Source organism: Giraffa tippelskirchi, chromosome 8, assembly GCF_054371585.1.
Source record: "Giraffa tippelskirchi isolate mGirTip1 chromosome 8, T2T-mGirTip1v1.2.pri, whole genome shotgun sequence".
Classification (NCBI taxonomy): Eukaryota; Metazoa; Chordata; class Mammalia; order Artiodactyla; family Giraffidae; genus Giraffa; species Giraffa tippelskirchi.
Window position 1 is genome coordinate 38,093,488 of NC_137282.1, and position 22,159 is coordinate 38,115,646.

Sequence of the window (22,159 nt, forward strand, 5' to 3'; positions counted from 1 at the left end):
AAATCTTTGGCTCATTTGTGTTTAACACCTGTAAAGTCATTTCTGTTCATCAATATACAAAAATAAAAAATCATACATATTGCTTATTTAAGTTGCTTGGTCTCTATAGCATGACGTTTATTTTCAAACATGCACACACACACACTCAGGCACAAATCATAAAACTACTAAATATCTGAAAAAAGCTTTCTATTAATACACACACTATCAAGTTTTGCTTCGGGGATTTCTCTCTTGTGCTCTTAGGGTTTAGGCAATTGTATTAGTCATCTAGGGATGTCACAAAATGCCACAGAGTGGATGACTTAAATGACAGAAGTTTATTTTCTGCTAGTCCTGGAGGCTAGAAATCAAGTTGTTGGAAGTTTTGGTTTCTCTTTCCTTGGTTTCCTGCCTTCTGTGTCTTCATATGACCTTTTATCTAGTTTCTCTTCTCATAAGAACACTGGTCTTACTGGATTAGGGCCCCATCCTTACAACCTCATTTAATCTTAATTACCTCCACAAAGTCCCTGGTTCCAAATGCAGGCACACTGAGTATGAGGAAGTCCATGTGTGAATTTTGGAGAAACATAATTCCGCCTATAAGTGCACTTTACCTCTGAATTGTTACTTTGTATGATACATATATTATATATCATACACATATTTATTTAGATATAGAGCCAATAATATGTGCCCTGTGTGATTTGACTTTTAATTGCATGTGTATTATGTACCATATTTTTACTTGAACAAGAATTGCAGGTTCATTTGGCTTATGAAATTCAGTTCATTTATAACCACAGTTTCACATAGCACTTCAGTAAGAACAGAAAATTAACTTTCCTAGATGTATAAAACCAAACTGGAAACAAATTTTTAGTTCCTAAGTGAGCTTTGTACATGATTTTGTACTGCATGTTTCATTCAATTTATACCAACAGACATTAACCTATCTGTTAAATACTCTTTTCTTGTGAAGATACTCACAACTACAAAACGGAGAGGCCATTCTTAAGAGCGTATTCTTAAGAGAGCAACATAATTATTAAGACTATACTTTATTGAGATTAACCAATTCCATTAAAACATCATTATAAATGAACAAATTGAAAGCCTCCTTGAATAAATGAGAAGAAATGAGTATAAATTACTAAAATTTGAGCTCTGTGAAAGCAGTATTTTATTGCTCTGGTTTTGTTCATCTATACAAATAGAGCAAATCTGGTAGCATTACATTGAAAAATGATTATACATTAAGTTTACACTTCCCCACAAATATTGACAATTTTCAACACTGTATCTTCATGTCAGGCACTTTTCTAGGGATTAGGAATACATCTCTTAATAAAATAAACTCTCTGCCCTCTTATAACTTCATTCTAGTGAATAGACAAGAAATAATTAAACACTTCCTTTAATTTGGGTTTCCCCTTTAGGACTAGCCAGTGACCTTAATAGAATTTTTCAAGTATTCAATGTATAAAAATATACCCATAATCTCTGAACTGTGAAGTGTACATATAATAATTGTACCTGTAATTGCTGTATTTCAGGGCTCTATCAAGCCTACTTACTCTATATGACTAAAATAATCAGCAAATACAGTTCAGTTGTAGTTTCTAAATGTGTTATTGGTGAACAGAGGATGAAAATGAATGATATCATTTAAAAAATGGTAAAGTAGGTTCTTGCTCTGTTTTGATTCGATTTTCTGCTACTTACTGTGGTATGAGACAATGTTTTCTATCTTCACAAAACTCAGGTATTTCCTGTGTAAGATGAGGGAAATAATTACATTAAAGAATAGCTCTATTATAGAAAATATGCACATTACATTTAGCATGGTACATGACATGTAAGCTTCATTGAAATTCATGGTAGCTTTTGCTAAAATGCAGATGTGTTGAGGGCAAAAATATAAGAGATTTTTCCATTTGTAGCAAATTTCTTAGCTATCACATCATTGATTAATTTTTTTGAAATCAAACGTCATTCTATAAGGTAAATTTCTCATGACTACTATTATGATAGTAATCATCCTAGAAAACTGAAAAGAATCTTAACTGTAATATATTCAGGAAAAAATGAGAATATTTTGGTGTATTATTTGTGAGGGGTTTTGGTAATTTCAATTTCCTTCTTGATACATTTGTATTCTCCTTGTGTCAGTTTTGGTAAAATGTGTCTTTTAAGCATTAGTCCATTTCTTTCAAATTGTCAAGTTTATGATCATAAAGTTTTGTATAATACTCTATTCTTAAATGATGATCCTGCTTTCATTTCTGATATTATATCTTCTCTTTATTTTTTCTTAGCCTAGCAAAGGTTTATCAATTATATTAATCTTTTCAAAGACCCATCTTTTATTTTCATTAATTTTCTCATTATCTCTATTGATATTTCTGTTCCATATTTTAAAATTCATTAATATCTGCTTGAAGTTTGTTACTCCTTTCTTTTGGTTTATACTGTTCTTCTTTCTCTAGTATCCTAGGGTGAAAGCTTACATTTTTGGTTTTAATCTTTCTTTTTCTATAAAATATGCATTCAGTGCTACAAATTTACCTCTACTTTGCTTTCACTGCACTCCACAAATCTTGAAAGTTTTATTTCCTTTTTCATTAACTTCAAATTATTTTTAACATCTCTTGACATTTCTTTTTTGGCCCACATTTTATTTAAAAGTGTGTTGTTTAATCTCCAAATAATTTGGGATTCTCTAGGGACTTCTAGGGGCTTCCTTGATAGCTCAGTTGGTAAAGAATCCACCTGCAATGCAGGAGACCCCAGTTCAATTCCTGGATCAGGAAGATCTACTGGAGAAGGGATAGGCTACCCACTCCAGTATTCTTGGTTTTCTCTTGTGGCTCAGCTGGTAAAGAATCACCTGCAATGTGGGAGACCTAGGTTTGATCCCTGGGTTGGGAAGATCCCCTGGAGAAAGGAAAGGCTACCCAGTCCAGTATTCTGGCCTGGAGAATTCCATCGACTGCTTAGTCCATGGGTTCTGTTTTTTATTTCTAGTTTAGTTCCATTGTGTACTGAGAGCATACTTCAGATAATTTCAATTCTTGTAACTATGAGTTGTTTTATGTCCCTGAAAGTGATAGATATGCCTTGGTGAATGTCCCTGTGAGCTTGAAAGGAATATACAGTTGACTCTTGAATAAAATGGATTTGAACTGGGCAGGTCCATTTGGCTTGTTTTTAAGAAGCACTCAGCTCTTCCTATCCCTGCATTTACCATTCGTGGATTTAATCGACTTGGATTGAAATTTTTATTCGTTGTATATTTCCATTTTATATGAGGGACATGAGCATCAGCAGAGTTTTGTATACGCGAGCGCTCCTGGGACCAATTCCCCTCAGATACCCAAGGATGGACCGCATTCTTCTGTCGTTAGAGAAGCATTTGTATATGTCAATTAGATCTGGTTGATTGGTGGTTCAGTTCAGCTGTATCCTCACTGATTTTCTGAAAGCAGAATCTGTCTATTATTGATAGAGATCTGTTGAAGTCTTCAACTATAATAATACTTGTTTATTTGATCTTTCTATTCTGTTTTTGCCTCATTTATTTTGATACTTGCTGTTATGCACATACACATTAAGGACTGTTGTTTTAGAAAACTGGCCTCTTTATCATTATGTAATGTTCTTCTCTATCCCTGATCATTTTCCTTGTCTAAAGTCTGCTCTGCCTGAAATGGATATATCTGACTACTGCTTTCGTTTAGTGTTGGTGTGGTATATTTTTCTCCATCATTTTACTTATAATCTATGTTTTTTCTATTCTAAGTGGCTTTCTTGCAGACAACATATAGTCAGTTGTTGTTGTTTTATCTCCTCTGTCATTTCCTATTTGTTCCACAGTTGCATTGAATCTATTCACGTTTAAAGTGATTATGTATATAGTTGGATTAATCTCTCCCCTTTTTGTACCGTTTTTATTCTTGTGCTTCTTAACTTTTAAAATCTTCCACCCTTTTTCTGCCTTATCTGGTTTCTTTGGGCATTTTATAGGATTCTGTCTTCTCTCATTTTTTAACAAATCAATTATACTTCTTTTAAATTATGTTAGTGATTTCCTAAGGATGGCAACATATATTTACAACTATAGGTCTGTATTTTTTTTATGAGCAGTATATGTTCCTTATAACAGAATATTTCTAATTCAGCCCTTCTCACATTGTTGTCACTCATTTCACTTACTAATAAGCTATAATCACCCAATGTATTGTTGCTGTTGTCAACTCGAACATTATACATTAAATCAAGTATGAAAAAGAAAAATAAAAGGTTTTACTTTACCTGTATGTATTCCCTCTCAAATGCCCTTCATTTCTTTATGTAGATCTCAGTTTCTGACCTGAATCATTTTATTTCTCTAAACTTTAAACACTTTTTGAAAGGCAGATCTACTGGTGAAAAATTCCTCAATTTTATTCATTTAAGAATGTCTTTATTTCCCCTTCATATTTGAACAACAATTTTCCTTAATAAAGAATTCTAGGTTGATGATTCCTTTATTTCAACATTTTAAATATTTCACTTGACTCTTTTTGCTTGTATTGTCAATGACAAGAAGTCTGCTATGAATCTTCTACCTTTTCTTCATAGGTAAGGTGTTTTTCTGTGTGCATGCTTCAAGATCTTTCTTTTGGTTTTCTGTAGTTTGAATGTGACATGCCTAGGTGAAAATATTTTTTTGTTATTTATCCTGTTTGCAGTCCTCTGGGTCCTTGATCTATGGTTTGGTGTCTGTCATGATTTTTGAAAAATTCTTAGCTGCTTTCACCTCAAAAATTGTTTCTGCTCTTTTTTTCCTTCTCTTTCTGGGCTCTCAATACATCTGTATTACACCTGTTGTCATTAAACAGTTCTTAGATAACTTGTTCAGTCCTTTTTCATATTATTTTTTTATCCATGTATTTCAGTTTGGAAAGTTTATATTAACATATCTTCAAGCTCAGTGATTCTTTCCCTAGCCACACCCAGTCTACTGATGAACTCATGAAAGGCAGTCTTTCTCCTTCAGTGATTTTGATTTCTAGCATTTCTTTTTAAGTTTCCATATCTCTATTTACATCTGTTGTTGAATACAGTGCACTTTCTACATTATAGCCCTACATGTATCAAGCACAGTTATTCTAATTTTCTGATCTGGTAACTTCAGAATGTCTGCCAGTTCTGGGTTTGGTTCTGTTACCTGGTTTGTCTCTTCAAACTGTTGTTTTCATTGTCTTCTGGTGTTTCTTGTAATTCTTGTTGCATGTCAGACCCCCTGTATTGGGAAAAGTTGCTGGGGTAATGGCTTTTAGTGTGGAGTGTTATGTGTATCTAGCTGGGAGTTAGCCCCTTTTATTGTCTGATGTAACTGTAGGTGTCAGTCTGTTTCCTCTGGTGCCCATTTTATGTTTTTGTTTTGTTTTCTGTGTTGTCTTTTGAGTTGTATTAATCAGGTTTTCTAGAGAAAAAGAACCATTAGGGAAGATAGTGAGATAAGTAAGGAAAGAGAGAGAGACAGAGTGGAAGAAAATAGAGTGTGTTGGCAGAGAGAGCAGAGAGGAGGAGGAAAGAGGGAGAGAGATGTTTAAGGAGTTCATTTCAGAGATTTTTTTTTCTCTTTTTTTAAGCAATTGACTCATGTAGTTGTGGGGACTAGCAAGAATTTTCAGGACAGGCCAGCAGACTGGAAATTCCAGCAAAAATCTATGTTGTAGTCTTGGGTCTGGAGATAGGAGATTCAGGCAGAATTTCTAAATTGCAGTATGGAGACAGAATCCCAGGATCCCTTCTTTAGAGACATCAGTCTTAGCATCTTAGCTCTTAAACCTTTTGAATAGTTAATTATATGAAGCCTGCTATCATTTTGGGGAGTGAGGTGATTTGCTTTATTCAAAATCTGTTTATTTAAATGTTGTTTTTCAGTCTCCCAGTAGTGTCTGACTCTGCAACTGCAGCACACCAGGCCTCTCTGTCCCTCACCATCTCCCGAAGTTTTCCCAGGTTTATGTTCATGATATCAGTGATGCCTTGCCGCCATCTCATCCTCTGACACCCTCTTCTCCTTCTGCCCTCAATCTTTCCCAGCATCTGGGTGTTTTCCAATGAGTCAGCTGTTCACATCAGATGACCAAAATACTGGAGCTTCCAATACTGGAGCATCAGTCCTTCCAATGAGTATTCAGGGTTGATTTCCCTTAAGATTGACTGGTTTGATCTCCTTGCTGTCCAAGGGACTCTCAGGAGTCTTCTCCAGCACCATAGTTTGAAGGCATCAATTCTTTGGTGCTCTGCCTTCTTTATGGTCCAGCTCTCACAACCGTACGTGAGCACTGGGAAGACCATACTCTCGACTATATGGACCTTTGTCAGCAGAGTAATGTTTCTGCTTTTTAACACATTGTCTAGGTTTGTCATAGCTTACATGCCAAGAAGCAATCATCTTCTGATTTCATGGCTGCAGTCACTATCCACAGTGATTTTAGAGCCCAAGAAATGATATCTGTCACTATCTTTTCCTCTTCTATTTGCCATGAAATAATGGGGCTGGATGCCATGATCTTAGATTTTTTTTAATATTTAGTTTTAAGCCAGCTCTTTCACTCTCCTCCTGCACCCTCATCTTTAGTTCCTCTTTGCTTTCTGCCATTAGAGTGGTACCATCTGCATATCTGAGGTTGTTGATGTTTCTCCCATCTATCTTGATTCCAGCTTGTAACTCATCCAGCCTGGCATTTCTCATGATGTGCTCAGCATATAGATTAAACGAACAGGGTGACAGCAGACAGCCCTGTCATACTGCTTTCTCAATCTTAAACCATTCAGTTTTACCATACAGGGTTCTAACTGTTGCTTCTTGACACGCATACAGGTTTCTCAGGAGACAGGTAAGATGGTCTGATATTCCCATCTCTTTAAGAACTTTCCACAGTTTCTTATGATCCATACAGTCAAAGGCTTTAGAGTAGTAGATGAAACAGAAGTAGATGTTTTTCCGGAATTTTCTTGCTTTCTCTATGATCCAGCACTTGTTGGCAATTTGATTTCTGGTTCCTATGCCTTTTCTAAAACCAGCTTGGACATCTGGAAGTTCTTGGTTCACATAATGCTGAAGCCTAGCATGCAAGATTTTAAGCATGACCTTACTAGCATGGGAGATGAGTACAATTATCTGATGGTTAGAACATTCTTTAGTACTACCCTTCTTGGGAACTGGTATGAGGATTAACCTTTTCCAGTCATGTGGCCACTGCTGGGTCTTCCAGATTTGCTGACATATTGGATGCACCATCTTGATGGCATCATCCTTTAGAGTTTTGAATAGTTCTACTGGAATTCCATTGCATCCACTAGCTTTATTAACAACAGTGCTTTCTAAGGCCCGCTTGACTTCACACTCAAGAATATCTGACTCTGGGTTACTGACCACTCCATTGTGGTAATATGGTTCATTAAGATCTTTTTTGTACAATTCTTCCATGTAGTCTTAACATCGCTTCTTGATCTCTTCAGAGTCTACTAGGTCTCTGTCATTTGTGTCCTTCATTGTGGCCATCTTTGGGCAAAATGTTCCCTTGATATTTCCAGTTTTCCTGAAGAGATCTCTAGTCTTTCCCCTCTGTTTTGTTCTGGTTTTAGAAGGCCTTTTTGTCTCTCCTTGCTATTCTTTGGAACTCTACATTTAGTTGAGTGTACCTTACCCTTTCTGCCTTTTTTTTTTTTTTAAACCAGGAAGCATAGCAGCTTTATTATTTTTTTTTTTAGTGTCTCTTTTGGTAGTAAACTGTTTATTTATTTATTTATTTTAATTGGAGGCTAATTACTTTACGATATTGTATTGGTTTTGCCATACATTGACATGAATCTGCCATGGGTGTACATGTGTTCCTCATCTTGAACCCCCCTCCCACCTCCCTCCCCATCCCATCCCTCTGGGTCATCCCAGTGCACCAGCCCCGAGCACCCTGTATCATGCATTGAACGTGAACTGGCGATATGTTTCACATATGATAATATACATGTTTTAATGCCATCTCCCAAATCATTCCACCCTTGCCCTCTCCCACAGAGTCCAAAAGACTGTGTCTCTTTTGCTGTCTCACATACAGAGTTATCATTACCATCTTTCTAAATTCCATATATATGCATTAGTATACTATATTGGTGTTTTTCTTTCCGGCTTACTTCACTCTGTATAATAGGCTCTAGTGTCATCCACCTCATTAGAACTGACTCAAATGTATCCTTTTTAATGGCTGAGTAATATTCCATTGTGTATATGTACCACAGCTGCTTCTCTTCTTTCTTCAGTTATTTGTAAAGCCTCCTCAGATAACCACTTTACCTTCTTGCTTTTCTTTTTCTTTGGACTGGTTTTGTTCACTGCCTCCTGTACAATACTATGGACCTCTGTCCACAGTTCTTCAGGCCCTCTGTTTACTAAATCTAATCCTTTGAATTGATTCATTACCTCCACTGCATATTCACAGGGTATTTGATTTAAGTTGTACCTGGCTGGCCTAGTGGTTTTCCCTTCTTTCTTTAGTGTAAGCCTGAATTTTGCTCTGAGAAGCTGATGATCTGAGCCACAGTTAGCTCCAGGTCTTGTTTTTGCTGACTGTATACAGCTTCTCCATCTGTGGATACAAAGAATGTAATCAGTTTGATTTCGATGTTAACCATTTGGTGATGTCCATGTATGACGTCATCTTTTGTTTTGTTGAAAAAGGGTGTTTCCTATGACCAGTGCATTCTTAGTAGGATTCAGTTAGCCTTTGCCTTGCTTCATTTGTTCTCCAAGGCCAAATTTGCCTGTTACTCCAGGTATCTGTTGACTTCCTACTTTTGCATTCCAACCCCCAATGATGAATACAACATCTTTTTCTTCTTTTTTTGGTGTTAGTTCTACGAGGTCTTATAGGTCTTCAAACAACTGATTAACTTCAGCTTCTTCGGCATCGGTGGTAGGGGCATAGACTTGAATTACTGTGATGTTGAATGGCTTGCCTTGGAAATAAACCATGATCATTTTGTCATTTTTGAGGTTGTACCCGAGTACTGCATTTTGGAATCTTTTTAGATTATGAAGGCCACTCCATTTCTTCTGTGGGATTCTTGCCCACAGTAGTAGATATAATGGTCATCTGAATTAAATTTATCCATTCCTATCCATTTTGCTTCACTGATTCCTAAGATGTCAATGTTTATTCTTACCATCTCCTGCTTGACCACTTCCAATTTGCCTTGATTCATGGACCTAACATTCCAGGTTGCTATGCAGTACTGTTCTTTGTAGCATCAGATTTTACTTGCATCACCAGACACATCCACACTGAGCGCCGTTTCTGCTTTGGCCCAGCCACTTCATTCTTTCTGGGGCTATTCGCAGTTCTCCTCTGCTCTTCTCCAGTAGCATGTTGGACACCTTCTGACCTGGGGGACTCATCTTTCAGTGCCGTATCTCTCGGTCCTTTTATACAGTTCATGAAGTTCTCACAGCAAGTATACTCGGGTGGTTTGCCATTCCCTCCTCCAGTGGATCATGTTTTGTCAGAACTCTCCACTGTGACCCATCTATCTTGGGTGGCCCTACATGGCATGGGTCATAGCTTCATTGAGTTAGGCAAGCCCTTTTGCCATGACAAGGCAGTAATCCCTGAAGGACATTTAAATGTTAATCCCATCTAAAAATTATCCCTTTAGGACATTATTCAGTAAGTGTTTGACCAAAGATAGCCTAGTCAAGTTGACACATAATGTGAATAATCAAGGTTTCCCTATAAATTCCTTCTTAGAGGTTTAGCCTTGCAGTTATTTTTGCTGTAATATATTGTCATTTCTTTTAATGAGCCTATCCCCATAGACTGCTTTCCTCACAACTGCTCTTTAACTTTCCCCTATTATCTAATGCTTTGATTTAGATAAGACAGGAATACTAGAGGACGTATTAGAATTTAGTATTTCCTTTTCCTCATATAGGATAGGTTCCGGTAACTTCTTCTGAGGGAAGCTATACAAAACAGGATACAGAGAGTGTTTCAATATGGTTACTTTTCCCTTTAGCACATTTCAAGATGTTATTTCAAAATGTACCAGCAAATTAAAGTTTCTCATCAAATTTGGGAAGTTTTTGACCATTATTTCTTCAAACATTTTTTTGTCCATTTTGCTACTATTTCTTCTGGTCTTATTATGTATACATTGGTGTACTAAGAGGTAGCCCATGTTTGTCTATAACACTTTGCCATTAAAAAAAGTTGGTTTTTTTTTCCTTTGTTCTTCAGACTGGTGATCACAATTCACCTGTGATGAATTGCTTCTTTCTTCTGTCAGGTCTTGCCTGATGTTGAGCCCCCTCTAGTGAAATTTTTATTTCAGTTATTAAGCTTTTGATTTGGAATGTATTTTTTATTATTTTTCTATAAATCCATCTCTTTTAACAATCTCTATTTGGTGATGGATTTCTCCTATATTTCCTTGTAGTTCTTTAGTCATAGTTTCTGTTGTTTTATTAAACATATCTCGAAAACCTGGTTAAAGGCATTTGTCTAGTAAAGCCAATGCTTGAGTTTCATTATGGGCAGTTTTTATTGACTGTGTGTGTTTCAAAAATCTTGTTATTAAAAACAACTCTAGAAATCATATTCTTCCTTCCTCTGAATTTTTTTATTTTGCTATTTGCTGCTCTTTTTGTCTTTGTTTCTGTTTGTTTAGGACTTCTCTGAACTATTTTACAGTTACATTCTTTGCTGTGCATATCTGCTGAAGTCTCTACTTGGTTAATATCATAAAAGAGAGATATACTTAAACACTTTGAACTGATATGTTTATGGGCCTTTGCCAAGGGTCTCTGTGTGGGGGAATAGCTGCTGCTGCTGCTAAGTCGCGTCAGTTGTGTCCGACTCTGTGCGACCCCATAGATGGCAGCCCACCAGGCTCTGCCGTCCCTGGGATTCTCCAGGCAAGAATACTGGAGTGGGTTGCCATTTCCTTCTCCAATGTATGAAAGTGAAAAGTGAAAGTGAAATCGCTCAGTCATGTCCTACTCTTAGTGACCCCATGGACTGCAGCCTACCAGGTTCCTCCGTCCATGAGATTTTCCAGGCAAGAGGACTGGAGTGGGTTGCCATTTCCTTCTCTAGCAGATTTTTATGACCCAGGGATTGAACCTGGGTCTCCTGAACTGCAGACACCTTCTTTACTGACTGAACTACAAGGGAAGCCCAAATAGCTGTCACCTAAGGTCTAATGTTCCTAGAATTGAATTATTAATTAATAGATACAATAAATTTTAATATTGCCAATACATTTATTGAATGACTTTATTTTACATATTTGAGCTTTTTTAAAATCATACTTTTAATCATAAAACAGTAAGCTTCCTTTTATTCATTATATACTTAGCTTCCTATATTAAACTGTTTCTAGGTTTAGTTGAAGTTTTGTTTTACATAATGACAATTTAAACAGTTTTCTAATATGTTATCAATGTTGCCGTAGGCATCTTGTTTTATTATAAAATTGTTTTTAAGTGTTAAATACAGTGCACAAAGAGAAAGTGATGAACATATTTGAGTCCTATCCCTAATTAAAATTACATTCTTATAAACAATATTTACAAACCGCTTTGCCAGTGGGAGTATATCATTACATGGGAGCATAAGATAGCCTTCATTTTGTAGAAAAACTAGTTTTGAAGTTGCATGTTTTTTTTTTCTTTTAAATCACTCTTTTCCTCTTTTGGGAAACTTTCAGCAATTCCTGGTTACCGGATAAACTGTTTAACTTGAGAAGTAGTTGGTGATGGACAGGGAGGCCTGGCATGCTGCAGTCCATGGGGTCACAGAGAGTCAGACATGACTGAATGACTAAACTGAACTGAAGTAAACACAGTTGAAATTTTTTTTAAACACTTCATATTATTTCATGTTATCTAGGCTTCTTTTGTTATGTAATACCACCTTCTTGAAAAGTTTATCATGTAGACCAAACGATGCACCTCTTATAAATAATGTAAAAACGGATGATTTTCCAAACTCTTGTGTTTTTACTCATATACTTGTTTTTTTAAGCACATATTTATAGGTAATCTGAAAGAAACAGACCCTTAATTATATAATATGTTAGTAGATATTATGATAGAAAAATATATGGTAGCCTCTAAAATGCATTTTGGAAATGTTAAATCAAAAAATGTTGAGGTTTATTTATGATAGAAATTTTCAATGCATTTAAAAAATTGTAAATGTTATTTTAGTTTCATTAACCTGCCAATTTTCATCTTGACCAAAAACACATCATAAAACATTTTTATGACTGTGCTAGAATATTGCTAATTACTAGAAGAACTGAAGAGATCCACTTTTATTATTTTTTTTTGCAACTAGTTCACAGAAACTACTTAAATAATTATAAAATACACTCAACCACCTGAAAATATCACAACGTTGTTGATCAACTATATCACAATGTTGTTGATCAACTATACTCCAATACAAAATAAAAAGTTTAATAGTTAATTAAAAATGAAAATAAAACAGTAAATTTTTAGTAAACTTTAAAAAATAAATGTTCAAAGTTTATTCAAAAATAAATCAATTGATCAAAGCAAATAAAAATGCAGTGGTACATACTGTCATTGTTGTTCAGTCACATAGTCATGTCCGACTTTTTGCGACTCGATGTACTCCGGCACTCCAGGCCTCCCTGTCCCTCACCATCTCCCAGAGTTTGCCCAAGTTTATGTTCATTGTATCGATAATGCCATCCAACCATCTCATTCTCTGACACCCTCTTCTCCTCTGTCCTCAATCTTTCCCAGAATCAGGAACTTTTCCAATGAGTCATCTGCTTGCATCAGGTGACCAAGATACTGGAGCTTCAGCATCCGTCCTTCCAAAGAGTATCCAGGGTTGATTTCCTTTAAGATTGACTGCTTTGATCTCTGCTGCAAGGGACTCTCAGGAGTCTTCTCCAGTACCACAGTTCGAAGGCATCAATTATTTGGTGCTCCACCTTCTTTACAGTCCAGCTCTCACAGTCATACATGACCACTGGGAAGAACATAGCCTGGGCTATTCAGACCTTTGTTGGCAAAGTAATGTCTCTGCTCTTCAAAACACTGTCTAGGTTTGTCATAGCTTTCCTTCCAAAAAGCATTTGTCTTCTGATTTCATGCTACATATTAGGAATCACTCATTTCTCATTTCACCCTACCACACCTTTTAGGGCAAAATGTAGTTTTCTTTACCCCAGATCAACATATTAAAACAGTAGGACACTGGTTTAATTGTGCTGAATATCGATGAAAGCCTTTCCTTTCAAGAATTTTATCAATATTTCAAGGATGTCAAGTATTTCTTGTGAACTTAGGTCTTGACTGCTTCTGTATACTGGGAAGTGTGAAACCTAGGGCAACAAGAAAAGCAGAAGGAGGGTATGAGGCATGGTCTTCCTACTGCTACCTTTTCTCTTTCCTTTTATTTTTATATTTAAGTTATTTATCTCTTGCTACAAGCAAAGGGATGGGGAAATCAGTCTACCAGCCATTATCTGATGCAAATAAAGAACATGAGCTTAAGGTCCCATACACTTCACTGGTCCATGTGCAGGCATAGTCCAAACCTGGTCTCTGGTCCACAGTGCAGAACAATGGTCCAGGTTTTCTTCATTCATCTTCATTGCAGATCAGAAGGGCTTCGAAGGAGGGTTATGGAGTAAAGAATGGTTACCATCTCCCTAGGGAAAGGACGTGGGCCTGATGCAGAGATAGAGGTAGGCAAAGATCTTGGGTTCTTGTATTTTCCCTTGTGCAAGCAGAAAGGATTTCAGCATGCTGACACCCACATCGGGAAACATGACAAAGTAAATAACGATCTACCATGTGTGAGCTGAGCACTTCTGAGCACTTGTAGACATGGGCAGCCCCAGATGTGGTTCGGATATACCTAGGACCCGGAAACCCAGGGTCTAGCCAGCACTTCCGTTTTCAATGGAATTCAAAGCTATCATTACCTCTTAATTCACAAAATTATTCTATAGATTAGAAAAATTATTATTCCTGATTAAAAATAGAATTGTCAAATTTAAAATCATTGTTATAGCAGTAAGCAGCAAGTTAGATTCCCTAGAAATCTACACAATTAAATACATACTCAGCAATTTTTCTCAGAATTCAGAAGAAAATAATAGAAACTAGGTGTGATGAGAGAAAAGTAAAACATAAAATCCAATCTACAGAAAACTGTAACTTTTGAAAAAACCAAAAGTGATAAAATATTGAATGGAAAAGATGCCTTGTTAATGTAAAAGGAAGGGCTAGTTGATAAGCTTTGATTTTTTTAAAAATAATTTAAAATTACAGGGCACTCGGGGATGGTGCGCTGGGATGACCCAGAGGGATGGGATGGGGAGGGAGGTGGGAGGGAGGTTCTGAAAGGGGAAAACATGTACACCCATGGAGGATTCATGTCAATGTATGGCAAAACCAATACAATATTGTAAAGTTAAAAAATAGATAAATTAATTTAAAATTAAAAAAAATAAAAATTATAAGGCTATAAAAGTACAAGGCAAAATTAGGTAATACCACACTGGTTACTTTTATAAATTACAAGATTCTTTTTTTTTTAATCCAGAAAGTGACATAGTGATTTATCAGTTACTAGTTTCAGATTCCTTTCAACATTTCTGAAGATAAAGTCAAGATGAAGCTGATAATTACTGAACATTTGATCTGATAAAACCATAATGCCACAATCGTGAGTGCTCGATCGTGTCTGACTCTTTGTGACCCTACGGGCTGTTGCCCACCAGGCTTCTCTGTCCATGGAATTTTCCAGGCAAGAATATTGGAGTGGGTTCCCATTTCACACTCCAGGGGATCTTCTTGTTGTTCAGTTCCTCAGTTGTTTCCAAAAACTCTTTGCAACCCCATGGACTGTAGCCCGCCAGGCTTCCCCGTCCTTCACTGTCTCCTGGAGGTTGCTCTAACTCATGTTCATTGAGTCGATGGTGCCATCCAACCATCTTATCCTCTGTCACCTCCTTCTTCTCCTGCCCTCAATCATTTTCAGCAACAGAGTCTTTTCCAATTAGTTGGCTTTTTACATCAGTTGATCAAAGTATTGGCACTTCAGCATCAGTCCTTCCAGTGAATATTCAGGGTTGATTTCCTTTAGGATTGACTGGTTTGATCTTGCTGTCCAAGGGACTCTCAAGAGTCTTCTCTAGCAGTTCTTCAGTGCTCAGTCTTCTTTATGGTCCAGGTATCACATCTGTACATGACTACTGGAAAAACTATATCCTTGAATATATAGACCTTTGTCAGCAAAGTGATGTCTGTGGCTAGTGGGTATCAAAATTATTTAATACACCCTATCCCCTGCTAGCAAAAGTGAATACTCTCAAGTGGTTGGCATTCTATAGCATAGTAGATGAATAAAGTCATAATATATTTTCTCTTGCCTAGCAAGTTAACATTTTCTGTTAAGTTTCTGTTTTCTCTCTAAGGGCCTGCTCTTCCCTTGATGATAAGTTATTCCCTTTATGGATACACTCTTATGCCACTCTTCCCATCAGCTACAGTAGCAAGCTATATTTTATGATTTCTGTAGGACACAAATATCATATGATAATGCAAAATACATATTACATTTTTGTTAGCAGATGCTTGGTCTCCTTATATAGATCTTAAAATACAAATCAAAATCAAATCCAAATGGAATAAGGGCAGAAATATATAGAACATAAAATTACTGAAATAATATAGGAGATAATTGAAACTCTGAGCTGCACAATAAAAGTAGCCATCATGATAGATTTTCTTAAATATCAAAAGCTTCAAAAAGTTTAAACAAATCTCAAAATAGAGAAATAATGTACGTAATGCAAAATAATCAATATAGGGACAAGCATTTTCTTAAAGGATAAACATTATATCGAACAAATGCTAGGAAGAAGTAATTCACAAAAGCAAATGTAAAAAATCTAATAAATACAATCAAATGTTCAAACTAACCAGTGTTCAACAAAACACAATTTTAAATAAAAATAATATGCAAATTAGTACAGCCACTACGGAGAACGGTGTGGAGATTCATCAAAAAACTGTAAATAGAACTGCCATATGACCCAGCAATCCCACTACTGGGCATACACACTGAAGAAATCAGAATTGAAAGAGACACGTGTACCCCAATGTTCATCACAGCACTGTTTATAATAGCCAGGACATGGAAGCAGCCTAGATCCTCATCAGCAGACAAATGGATAAGGAAGCTGTGGTGCATATGCACAATGGAATATTACTCAGCCATTAAAGAGAATACATTTGAATCACTTCTAATGAGGTGGATGAAACTGGAGCCTATTATACAGAGTGAAGTAAGCCAGAAAGAAAAACACCAATACAGTATACTAACACATACATATGGTATTTAGTTAATCGGTAAAGATAACCCTGTATGCAAGACATCAAAAGAGACACAGATAAATAGAACAGTATTATGGACTCTATGGGAGAGGGCGAGGGTGGGATGCTACGGGAGAATGGCACTGAAGCATGTAAATTATCAGATGTGAAATGAATCGCCAGTCCAGGTTCGATGCATGATACAGGGTGCTCGGGGCTGGTGCACTGGGATGACTCAGAGGGATGGGATGGGGAGGGAGGTGGGAGGGGGGTTCTGCAGGGGGAACACATGTACACCCATGGTGGATTCATGTCAATGTATGGCAAAACAAATACAATATTGTAAAGTTAAAAAATAGATAAATAAACCAATTAAAAAACAAAAAAATAATATGAATGTTTTGTCTGTACATTTAATTCATGAAATTTGTTAAATGTAAACTATTCAAATTGGTAGAAATATAAACATTATACTATGTATCATTTTGGATCCTGCTTTCTATTTGATAAGATTTAGAGACTTTTTCATGTCTGTTTATACATGTATAAGTTTTTCAAAGTACCTTCATAGTAGTACATATTCTAAATTCTTTATAATTCACCATCCTTATGGGGACTTTGAGCTATCCTCACTTGTTGCTATGTAAGCAATTCTATAGGGGACAACCTTATCCATACATTTGGTTTGATATATGTTTCCTTGACATTCATTAACTCTCCTTGAGAAACTTGCCCCTTTTCCCAGACTTTAATTCAGGAATCACAAGCTGCTGCTGCTGCTAAGTCGCTACAGTCATGTCTGACTCTGTGCAACCCCATAGACGGCAGCCCACCAGGCTCCTTCGTCCACGGGATTTTCCAGGCAAGAACACTGGAGTGGGTTGCCATTTCCTTCTCCAATGCATGAAAGTGAAAAGTGAAAGTGAAGTCGCTCAGTCATGTCTGACTCTTAGTGACCCCATGGACTGTAGCCTACCAGGCTCCTCCATCCATGGGATTTTCCAGGCAAGAGTACTGGAGTGGGTTGCCATTTCCTTCTCCGGGAATCACAAGGATAGTCACCAAGGATAGTCTCCAATTTTTAGAACTTTGTTTTGCATTGTTGAGATCTGTATTGTTAATCTTTTGATCTCACAGTACTTCCTCAATCTGATCATATTTCCTTATGCTAACAAAATCTTTTGAGAGGTAAAACATATTTTCTATTTTTACTAAACATGTACTTATTATTATTAACTTTTATTTTATTATTGGCACCAAATTACTAAGGGCAAAAGAAACAACTTCATTCAGCCATATATAATTGCAAATCAGTTTTATATTTATTAATATTGGACCGTAAAGAAGGCAGAATGCCAAAGAATTGATGCCCTCGAACTGTGGTGCTAGAGAAGTCTCTTGAGAGTCCCTTGGACAGCAAGGAGATCAAACCAGTCAATCTTAAGGGAGATCAACCCTGAATATTCACTGGTAGGACTGATGCTGAAGCTGAAGCTCCAGTATTTCAGTCATCTGATGTGAACAGATGACTGATTGGAAAAATTGCTAATGCTGGGAATGATTGAGGGCAGAAGGAGAAGAGGGCGCCAGAGGGTGAGATGGCTGGATGGCATCACTGATGCAATGAACATGTACTTGGGCAAACTCTGGGAGATGGTGAGGGATGGGGAGGCCTGGCGTGCTGCCGTCCATGGGGTCACAAAGAGTCAGACACAACTGGGCAACTGAACAACAAAAGCAATATTGGGTTCTTATTATCCGTTATCCAAAATTAAAATTTAGTGTATTTACAGAGTATCAGAAAAAACAGGAAATTAAAATTACATATTAGTTCTTTGCTTTTGAAATTACATCTGATAAGCTTTTGTATTTTTTTAGGGAAAAGTATGTTATTAGCACTTTTTAATGTAGCATACATTAAGAACATTTTCCACATTAAAATTTTTGAAAGCATGTTACAAAACATTCCATGAGATGCAAGTATCACATTAATTTATCTGTCTTTATTACTTAATATTAAATGTATTTCTAATTTTTTCTATCTCCAAGCATTCTATAATAAGTGTTCTTGTACATTAATCCCTGTTAATTGCTTTATTTCTTTACTCATATGGCATTATAATAATTATTTTAAAGTATGCTGTGGGCATTCAAAGCCATAGAGAAAACACAATATCCAGAAGTATTAGTATTTAAGAATCATAGCATTTCTAAAGAGATTTTAAGTAAATGAATCTAGTGATTAATTTTAAGAACATAAAACTTGAAACAGCCAGATATGTACTGCCTGATGTGAAGTAATTAAAAGGACAACACATTAGCTATGAGGAAATCTCACCAATCAAATCTGAATCAAAAATCTTGTTAAATCTGTGTGTTTTAAAAAAACATGAAAGTCAAAGAAATATTTTAAAAATAAACCCTGTAGAAATACACACAGAAAAATACAGAAGATAAATAACCACGCAGAGGAAAGAATAAACTTCATGGGGGAAAAAAGAGAGGGGAAACATGTAGAATTAAAGACAAGAGAATGATCAATCAACCTATCAGTATTCTGAGTCCTGTCAGGATTCTGATTTCAATAAAACAGCTTTTAAATAAATTATAATATATCATGCAGATATATACACTGACTAGATTTTTTTAGTAATAAAGGTTTATTGTTAAATTTGTGTGTGGATAGTTAGGAAAGGTTTTGTCTTGTTTTTTTTTTTTTGCTTTTTTTTTTTTTAGTCTTTTTTTTTTTGATAAAATATTATGTCTAGGATTTTCATCTATACTACTCAGGAGGTAAAGTAAAGGAGGCTTGCTGTGCTTAGTTGCTCAGTCATGTCCAACTCTTTGCGACCCCATGTACTGTAGCCCGCCAAGTTCCTCTGTTCACGGGGATTCTCCAGGCAAGAATACTGGAGTGGGTTGCCATGCCCTCCTCCAAGGGATCTTCCCAACCAAGGGATCAAACCCAGGTCTCCTGAACTGCAGGTGGATTCTTTACCATCTGCAGTGTATATTAAATGAGTTTAATATTTAGGTAGAGGACAGATAGTACAGTCTTAATATATCATGTCTGTGGCTTATCCTAAAGAGATTTGGAAAGGGGAGAAAAATGATGGGATTCACAAGTAGGAGTACACTATTATGAATGTGGACATGAATTCATCCAGAAGCAAGGAAACCGTTAGGCCCTTCCTCAATTTCTATAATCCCAGCCCCCTCTCTGGCACACTCTCATGGGCTGTAATTTCGCTACAGAATGATAATAGATGATGACAAAAATAAGAATGAATTAAAAATGAGATGTGAAAGCCAAAGGGACTCCTTGGTAGAAGCAAAGAAGCCCTCATGTCTTGCAGCAGGAATGCAGAGAAAGCCTAGCATGAGGCCTGAGATTTATCAGTCTGTATGACTAACTTCAAAGGAGGTTAACCTCGGCAGATTGGTTGTGCCAAGAGCAGTGCCCCATTGGGAAAATCTGGATCCCTAACACACAGGATCTAGACATATGGATGATTTCTCCTAAAGACTTTGATTCCTCTGACTCTTCTGAACCACATAAGCCTGCAGAAATATTCCATTCATCTCTATTAAGCACAATCATCTCGAATAATCCTGAAAGGCACTCAAGATCTGCCCTCTATCTTCTTCCTGGCCACATGGCTTACACGTAGGTTTTAAGATACCATAGCAACCAACAGAGGATGCACTGGGCTTTTTTTTTTTTTTTAATAAATTTATTTATTTTAGTTGGGGGCTAATTACTTTACAATATTGTAGTGGTTTTTTTTGCCATACATTGACACGAATCAGCCATGGGTTTACATGTGTTCCCCATCCTGAACCCCCCTCCCACCTCCCTCCCCATCCCATCCCTCTGGGTCATCCCAGTGCACCAGCCCTGAGCATTTGTCTCATGCATTGAACCTGGAATGGTGTTCTGTTTCACATATGATAATATACATGTTTCAATGCTATTCTCCCAGAACGTCCCACCCTCACCTTCTCCCTCAGAGTCCATAAGACTGTTCTATGCATCTGTGTCTCTTATTCTGTCTTGCATATAGGGTTATCGTTACCATCTTTCAAATTCCATATATATGCATTAGTATACTGTATTGGTGTTTTTCTTTCTGGCTTACTTCACTCTGTATAATGGGCTCCAGTTTCATCCATCTCAATAGAACTGATTCAAATGTATTCTTTTTAATGGCTGAGTAATATTCCATTGTGTATATGTACCACAGCTTCCTTATCATTTAAGCAATGAAAGTACTGAAGTTTTAAGATGCTGCAAATCTACCTGATATGTATCAGTAGATATCTGGAAAGTATGCATAACATTGGGTTAGAAGATTCTTTATTAAGGGAACTGGAACATAGAATTGAAAGGAAAGAGTTTATTTACTTGAGAATATTCTTAGGGGATAAAGGATTTAGCTTTCTGGAAAGAAGCTCAGGAGATTTTACAAACGAATAAAGTGGCTCCCAGCAGCATGGTGCACACAGTGGTCAAGCTGAGCAATGAAATGCGTGAACTGCCATGTCAAATGATGGATAAAGAGATTAAAAAGTTCAGAGAAGTAGACATGCTCAAATGGATGTAATATGTACAGTCAGAAAATGAGCATGATTGTTATGTTCCTTGGAAAGGCTCAGTTCAGTCAATCAGTTCAGTCGCTCAGTCATATCCGACTTGGCGACCCCATGGACTGCAGCACGCCAGGCCTCCCTGTCCATACCCAACTCCTGGAGTTTACTCAAACTCAGGCCCATTGAGTTGGTGATGCTATCCAACCATCTCATCTTCTGTCACCCCCTTCTCCTCCCACCTTCAATCTTTCCCAGCATTGGGGTCTTTTCCAGTGAGTCAGTTCTTCCCATCAGGTGGTCAAAGTATTGCAGTTTCAGCTTCAGCATCAGTCCTTCCAATGACTATTCAGGACTGATTTCCTTTAGGATGGACTGGTTGGATCTCCTTGCAGACCAAGGGACTCTCAAGAGTTTTCTCCAACACCACAGTTCAAAAGCATCAATTCTTCAGCGCTCAGCTTTCATTATAGTCCAACTCTCACATCCATACATGACTACTGGAAAAACCATAGTTTTGACTAGACGGACCTTTGTTGGCAATGGACACACAATTCTTCATGGCCACATGAATGCCTGGTGAGAAAGAAGCATTAAGAAGTTCTATAGTGGCTTCACTTTTCAGTTTAGCATTGGAAATAGGAAATGCTTTTTGAAGAGTTTATATAGCTGAAAATGATGTCTATGAATGGACTTTGAACAGTGGAGTCTAGGTGGCAGTGTTAATTGTCAGTAACCAGGTGGTACTTAACCACAGATATTGTGATGACAAGCAAAGTTGTAGTAGAAGCCCTGGAAACCAAATACACAAGAAACTACAGGATGGTTAATAGAGTATGACCTCCAGAGGGGCAAAATAGATTGGTGGCTGACAACTGCACTACTCAGCTTGAACTAGCAGAAGAAACCAAGGTTTGGTGACTGGGCATCTGATGATAACCACCCTAATAAAAATGTCATGATTCCTTGCATATGTCTCAGACCAGAGACCATTGTTCAAAAATCAAAACTCGCTTAACGCTAGTTTCAAGTGGAACAACGGCAGCACCATAGAATGTCTACACAACAATGATTTGCTGAGTTTTTCCCCAAAGAAAGTGAGCACCACTTACTCAGTTGACTATATATTGGAAGATAGGGATTAAACTGTTTCTCACATTGTTGACATAG